This window comes from Cherax quadricarinatus, unplaced genomic scaffold (assembly GCF_038502225.1).
Source record: "Cherax quadricarinatus isolate ZL_2023a unplaced genomic scaffold, ASM3850222v1 Contig1567, whole genome shotgun sequence".
NCBI classification, from domain to species: Eukaryota; Metazoa; Arthropoda; class Malacostraca; order Decapoda; family Parastacidae; genus Cherax; species Cherax quadricarinatus.
In genome coordinates this window covers 1-7487 of record NW_027196593.1, presented here as the reverse complement: position 1 = coordinate 7487, position 7487 = coordinate 1, and the positions used below count along the sequence as shown (strand labels likewise).

Genomic DNA, 7487 nt, shown 5'->3' with positions numbered 1-7487 from the left:
GGACAGGTCGTGTGTCAGGTTGTCAAGGTAAGGGAGAACCAACACTCAGTGGGACAGGTCGTGTGTCAGGTTGTCAAGGTAAGGGAGAACCAACACTCAGTGGGACAGGTCGTGTGTCAGGTTGTCAAGGTAAGGGAGAACCAACACTCAGTGGGACAGGTCTTGTGTCAGGTTGTCAAGGTAAGGGAGAACCAACACTCAGTGGGACAGGTCGTGTGTCAGGTTGTCAAGGTAAGGGAGAACCAACACTCAGTGGGACAGGTCTTGTGTCAGGTTGTCAAGGTAAGGGAGAACCAACACTCAGTGGGACAGGTCGTGTGTCAGGTTGTCAAGGTAAGGGAGAACCAACACTCAGTGGGACAGGTCGTGTGTCAGGTTGTCAAGGTAAGGGAGAACCAACACTCAGTGGGACAGGTCGTGTGTCAGGTTGTCAAGGTAAGGGAGAACCAACACTCAGTGGGACAGGTCGTGTGTCAGGTTGTCAAGGTAAGGGAGAACCAACACTCAGTGGGACAGGTCGTGTGTCAGGTTGTCAAGGTAAGGGAGAACCAACACTCAGTGGGACAGGTCGTGTGTCAGGTTGTCAAGGTAAGGGAGAACCAACACTCAGTGGGACAGGTCGTGTGTCAGGTTGTCAAGGTAAGGGAGAACCAACACTCAGTGGGACAGGTCGTGTGTCAGGTTGTCAAGGTAAGGGAGAACCAACACTCAGTGGGACAGGTCGTGTGTCAGGTTGTCAAGGTAAGGGAGAACCAACACTTAGTGGGACAGGTCGTGTGTCAGGTTGTCAAGGTAAGGGAGAACCAACACTCAGTGGGACAGGTCGTGTGTCAGGTTGTCAAGGTAAGGGAGAACCAACACTCAGTGGGACAGGTCGTGTGTCAGGTTGTCAAGGTAAGGGAGAACCAACACTCAGTGGGACAGGTCGTGTGTCAGGTTGTCAAGGTAAGGGAGAACCAACACTCAGTGGCACAGGTCGTGTGTCAGGTTGTCAAGGTAAGGGAGAACCAACACTCAGTGGGACAGGTCGTGTGTCAGGTTGTCAAGGTAAGGGAGAACCAACACTCAGTGGGACAGGTCGTGTGTCAGGTTGTCAAGGTAAGGGAGAACCAGGTTGACAAGGTAAGGGAGAACCAACACTCAGTGGGACAGGTCTTGAGTCAGGTTGTCAAGGTAAGGGAGAACCAACACTCATTGGGACAGGACAGGTCCAACACTCAGTGTGTCAGGTTGTCAAGGTAAGGGAGAACCAACACTCAGTGGGACAGGTCTTGTGTCAGGTTGTCAAGGTAAGGGAGAACCAACACTCAGTGGGACAGGTCGTGTGTCAGGTTGTCAAGGTAAGGGAGAACCAACACTCAGTGGGACAGGTCGTGTGTCAGGTTGTCAAGGTAAGGGAGAACCAACACTCAGTGGGACAGGTCGTGTGTCAGGTTGTCAAGGTAAGGGAGAACCAACACTCAGTGGGACAGGTCGTGTGTCAGGTTGTCAAGGTAAGGGAGAACAAACACTCAGTGGGACAGGTCGTGTGTCAGGTTGTCAAGGTAAGGGTGAACCAACACTCAGTGGGACAGGTCGTGTGTCAGGTTGTCAAGGTAAGGGAGAACCAACACTCTGTGGGACAGGTCGTGTGTCAGGTTGTCAAGGTAAGGGAGAACAGGTTGTAAAGGTAAGTGAGAACCAACACTAAGTGGGACAGGTCGTGTGTCAGGTTGTCAAGGTAAGGGAGAACCAACACTCAGTGGGACAGGTCGTGTGTCAGGTTGTCAAGGTAAGGGAGAACCAACACTCAGTGGGACAGGTCGTGTGTCAGGTTGTCAAGGTAAGGGAGAACCAACACTCAGTGGGACAGGTCGTGTGTCAGGTTGTCAAGGTAAGGGAGAACCAACACTCAGTGGGACAGGTCGTGTGTCAGGTTGTCAAGGTAAGGGAGAACCAACACTGAGTGGGACAGGTCGTGTGTCAGGTTGTCAAGGTAAGGGAGAACCAACACTCAGTGGGACAGGTCGTGTGTCAGGTTGTCAAGGTAAGGGAGAACCAACACTCAGTGGGACAGGTCGTGTGTCAGGTTGTCAAGGTAAGGGAGAACCAACACTCAGTGGGACAGGTCGTGTGTCAGGTTGTCAAGGTAAGGGAGAACCAACACTCAGTGGGACAGGTCGTGTGTCAGGTTGTCAAGGTAAGGGAGAACCAACACTCAGTGGGACAGGTCGTGTGTCAGGTTGTCAAGGTAAGGGAGAACCAACACTCAGTGGGACAGGTCGTGTGTCAGGTTGTCAAGGTAAGGGAGAACCAACACTCAGTGGGACAGGTCGTGTGTCAGGTTGTCAAGGTAAGGGAGAACCAACACTCAGTGGGACAGGTCGTGTGTCAGGTTGTCAAGGTAAGGGAGAACCAACACTCAGTGGGACAGGTCGTGTGTCAGGTTGTCAAGGTAAGGGAGAACCAACACTCAGTGGGACAGGTCGTGTGTCAGGTTGTCAAGGTAATGGAGAACCAACACTCAGTGGGACAGGTCGTGTGTCAGGTTGTCAAGGTAAGGGAGAACCAACACTCAGTGGGACAGGTCGTGTGTCAGGTTGTCAAGGTAAGGGAGAACCAACACTCAGTGGGACAGGTCGTGTGTCAGGTTGTCAAGGTAAGGGAGAACCAACACTCAGTGGGACAGGTCGTGTGTCAGGTTGTCAAGGTAAGGGAGAACCAACACTCAGTGGGACAGGTCGTGTGTCAGGTTGTCAAGGTAAGGGAGAACCAACACTCAGTGGGACAGGTCGTGTGTCAGGTTGTCAAGGTAAGGGAGAACCAACACTCAGTGGGACAGGTCGTGTGTCAGGTTGTCAAGGTAAGGGAGAACCAACACTCAGTGGGACAGGTCGTGTGTCAGGTTGTCAAGGTAAGGGAGAACCAACACTCAGTGGGACAGGTCGTGTGTCAGGTTGTCAAGGTAAGGGAGAACCAACACTCAGTGGGACAGGTCGTGTGTCAGGTTGTCAAGGTAAGGGAGAACCAACACATAGTGGGACAGGTCGTGTGTCAGGTTGTCAAGGTATGGGAGAAAAAACACTCAGTGGGACAGGTCGTGTGTCAGGTTGTCAAGGTAAGGGAGAACCAACACTCAGTGGGACAGGTCGTGTGTCAGGTTGTCAAGGTAAGGGAGAACCAACACTCAGTGGGACAGGTCGTGTGTCAGGTTGTCAAGGTAAGGGAGAACCAACACTCAGTGGGACAGGTCGTGTGTCAGGTTGTCAAGGTAAGGGAGAACCAACAGTCCGTGGGACAGGTCGTGTGTCAGGTTGTCAAGGTATGGGAGAACCAACACTCAGTGGGACAGGTCGTGTGTCAGGTTGTCAAGGTAAGGGAGAACCAACACTCATAGGGACAGGTCTTGTGTCAGGTCAATGGGAGAGGTCGTGTGTCAGGTCATTGGGACAAGTCGTGTGTCAGGTTGTCAAGGGGGAGAACCAACACTCAGTTGGACAGGTCGTGTGTCAGGTTGTCAAGGTAAGGGAGAACCAACACTCAGAGGGACAGGTCTTGTGTCAGGTTGTCAAGGTAAGGGAGAACCAACACTCAGTGGCAAAGGTCTTGTGTCAGGTTGTCAAGGTAAGGGAGAACCAACACTCAGTGGGACAGGTCTTGTGTCAGGTTGTCAAGGTAAGGGAGAACCAACACTCAGTCAGGTTGTCAAGGTAAGGGAGAACCAACACTCAGTGGGACAGGTCGTGTGTCAGGTTGTCAAGGTAAGGGAGAACCAACACTCAGTGGGACAAGGTCCAACACTCAGTCGTGTGTCAGGTTGTCAAGGTAAGGGAGAACCAACACTCAATGGGACAGGTCGTGTGTCAGGTTGTCAAGGTAAGGGAGAACCAACACTCAGTGGGACAGGTCGTGTGTCAGGTTGTCAAGGTAAGGGAGAACCAACACTCAGTGGGACAGGTCTTGTGTTAGGTTGTAAAGGTAAGGGAGAACCAACACTCAGTGGGACAGGTCGTGTGTCAGATTGTCAAGGTAAGGGAGAACCAACACTCATTGGGACAGGTCGTGTGTCAGGTTGTCAAGGTAAGGGAGAACCAACACTCAGTCGGGACAGGTCCAACACTCAGTGTGTCAGGTTGTCAAGGTAAGGGAGAACCAACACTCAGTGGGACAGGTCGTGTATCAAGTTGTCAAGGTAAGGGAGAACCAACACTCAGTGGGACAATTCGTGTGTCAGGTTGTCAAGGTAAGGGAGAATCAACACTCAGTGGGACAGGTCGTGTGTCAGGTTGTCAAAGTAAGGGAGAACCAACACTCAGTGGGATAGGTCGTGTGTCAGGTTGTCAAGGTAAGGGAGAACCAACACTCACTGGGACAGGTCGTGTGTCAGGTTGTCATGGTAAGGGAGAACCAACACTCAGTGGGATAGGTCGTGTGTCAGGTTGTCAAGGTAAGGGAGAACCAACACTCAGTGGGACAGGTCGTGTGTCAGGTTGTCAAGGTAAGGGAGAACCAACACTCAGTGGGACAGGTCGTGTGTCAGGTTGTCAAGGTAAGGGAGAACCAACACTCAGTGGGACAGGTCGTGTGTCAGGTTGTCAAGGTAAGGGAGAACCAACACTCAGTGGGACAGGTCGTGTGTCAGGTTGTCAAGGTAAGGGAGAACCAACACTCAGTGGGACAGGTCGTGTGTCAGGTTGTCAAGGTAAGGGAGAACCAACACTCAGTGGGACAGGTCGTGTGTCAGGTTGTCAAGGTAAGGGAGAACCAACACTCAGTGGGACAGGTCGTGTGTCAGGTTGTCAAGGTAAGGGAGAACCAACACTCAGTGGGACAGGTCGTGTGTCAGGTTGTCAAGGTAAGGGAGAACCAACACTCAGTGGGACAGGTCGTGTGTCAGGTTGTCAAGGTAAGGGAGAACCAACACTCAGTGGGACAGGTCGTGTGTCAGGTTGTCAAGGTAAGGGAGAACCAACACTCAGTGGGACAGGTCGTGTGTCAGGTTGTCAAGGTAAGGGAGAACCAACACTCAGTGGGACAGGTCGTGTGTCAGGTTGTCAAGGTAAGGGAGAACCAACACTCAGTGGGACAGGTCAGGTTGTCAAGGTGTGTCAGGTTGTCAGGTTGTCAAGGTAAGGGAGAACCAACACTCAGTGGGACAGGTCGTGTGTCAGGTTGTCAAGGTAAGGGAGAACCAACACTTAGTGGGACAGGTCGTGTGTCAGGTTGTCAAGGTAAGGGAGAACCAACACTCAGTGGGACAGGTCGTGTGTCAGGTTGTCAAGGTAAGGGAGAACCAACACTCAGTCGGTGTCAGGTTGTCAAGGTAAGGGAGAACCAACACTCAGTGTGTCAGGTTGTCAAGGTAAGGGAAAACCAACACTCAGAGGGACATGTCGTGTGTCAGGTTGTCAAGGTAAGGGAGAACCAACACTCAGTGGGACAGGTCGTGTGTCAGGTTGTCAAGGTAAGGGAGAACCAACACTCAGTGGGACAGGTCGTGTGTCAGGTTGTCAAGGTAAGGGAGAACCAACACTCAGTGGGACAGGTCGTGTGTCAGGTTGTCAAGGTAAGGGAGAACCAACACTCAGTGGGACAGGTCGTGTGTCAGGTTGTCAAGGTAAGGGAGAACCAACACTCAGTGGCAAAGGTCGTGTGTCAGGTTGTCAAGGTAAGGGAGAACCAACTCTCAGTGGGACAGGTCGTGTGTCAGGTTGTCAAGGTAAGGGAGAACCAACACTCAGTGGCAAAGGTCTTGTGTCAGGTTGTCAAGGTAAGGGAGAACCAACACTCAGTGGGACAGGTCAGGTTGTCAAGGTAAGGGAGAACAACACTCAGGTTGTGTGTCAGGTTGTCAGGTAAGGGAGAACCAACACTCAGTGGGACAGGTCGTGTGTCAGGTTGTCAAGGTAAGGGAGAACCAACACTCAGTGGGACAGGTCGAGAACCAACACTCAGTGGGACAGGTCGTGTGTCAGGTTGTCAAGGTAAGGGAGAACCAACACTCAGTGGGACAGGTCGTGTGTCAGGTTGTCAAGGTAAGGGAGAACCAACACTCAGTGGGACAGGTCGTGTGTCAGGTTGTCAAGGTAAGGGAGAACCAACACTCAGTGGGACAGGTCGTGTGTCAGGTTGTCAAGGTAAGGGAGAACCAACACTCAGTGGGACAGGTCAGGTTGTGTCAGGTTGTCAAGGTTGTCAAGGTAAGGGAGAACCAACACTCAGTGGGACAGGTCGTGTGTCAGGTTGTCAAGGTAAGGGAGAACCAACACTCAGTGGGACAGGTCGTGTGTCAGGTTGTCAAGGTAAGGGAGAACCAACACTCAGTGGGACAGGTCTTGTGTCAGGTTGTCAAGGTAAGGGAGAACCAACACTCAGTGGGACAGGTCGTGTGTCAGGTTGTCAAGGTAAGGGAGAACCAACACTCAGTCGGTGTCACAGGTAAGGGAGAACCAACACTCAGTGGGACAGGTGTGTCAGGTTGTCAAGGTCAGGGACAAGCAACACTCAGTGGGACAGGTCGTGTGTCAGGTTGTCAAGGTAAGGGAGAACCAACACTCAGTGGGACAGGTCGTGTGTCAGGTTGTCAAGGTAAGGGAGAACCAACACTCAGTGGGACAGGTCGTGTGTCAGGTTGTCAAGTGTCAGGTTGTCAAGGTAAGGGAGAACCAACACTCAGTGGGACAGGTCGTGTGTCAGGTTGTCAAGGTAAGGGAGAACCAACACTCATTGGGACAGGTCGTGTGTCAGGTTGTCAAGGTAAGTGAGAAACAACACTCAGTGGGACAGGTCCTGTGTTAGGTTGTCAAGGTAAGGGAGAACCAACACTCAGTGGGACAGGTCGTGTGTCAGGTTGTCAAGGTAAGCAAGAACCAACACTTAGTGGGACAGGTCGTGTGTCAGATTGTCAAGGTAAGGGAGAACCAACACTCAGTGGGACAGGTCGTGTGTCAGGTTGTCAAGGTAAGGGAGAACCAACACTCAGTGGGACAGGTCGTGTGTCAGGTTGTCAAGGTAAGGGAGAACCAACACTCAGTGGGACAGGTCGTGTGTCAGGTTGTCAAGGTAAGGGAGAACCAACACTCAGTGGGACAGGTCGTGTGTCAGGTTGTCAAGGTAAGGGAGAACCAACACTCAGTGGGACAGGTCGTGTGTCAGGTTGTCAAGGTAAGGGAGAACCAACACTCAGTGGGACAGGTCGTGTGTCAGGTTGTCAAGGTAAGGGAGAACCAACACTCAGTGGGACAGGTCGTGTGTCAGGTTGTCAAGGTAAGGGAGAACCAACACTCAGTGGGACAGGTCGTGTGTCAGGTTGTCAAGGTAAGGGAGAACCAACACTCAGTGGGACAGGTCGTGTGTCAGGTTGTCAAGGTAAGGGAGAACCAACACTCAGTGGGACAGGTCGTGTGTCAGGTTGTCAAGGTAAGGGAGAACCAACACTCAGTGGGACAGGTCGTGTGTCAGGTTGTCAAGGTAAGGGAGAACCAACACTCTGTGGGACAGGTCGTGTG

General features: G+C 52.2%; 1 long non-coding RNA gene across 1 annotated transcript; it reads left to right on the top strand.

The window, feature by feature from the left end:
* Nucleotides 1–3789: 3789 nt before the first annotated feature.
* LOC138851681 (uncharacterized) lies at nt 3790–4396 on the top strand. The gene is made up of 2 exons (XR_011391345.1): nt 3790–4059; nt 4121–4396. It is a non-coding gene; the product is annotated as an uncharacterized lncRNA (long non-coding RNA).
* Nucleotides 4397–7487: the final 3091 nt, after the last annotated feature.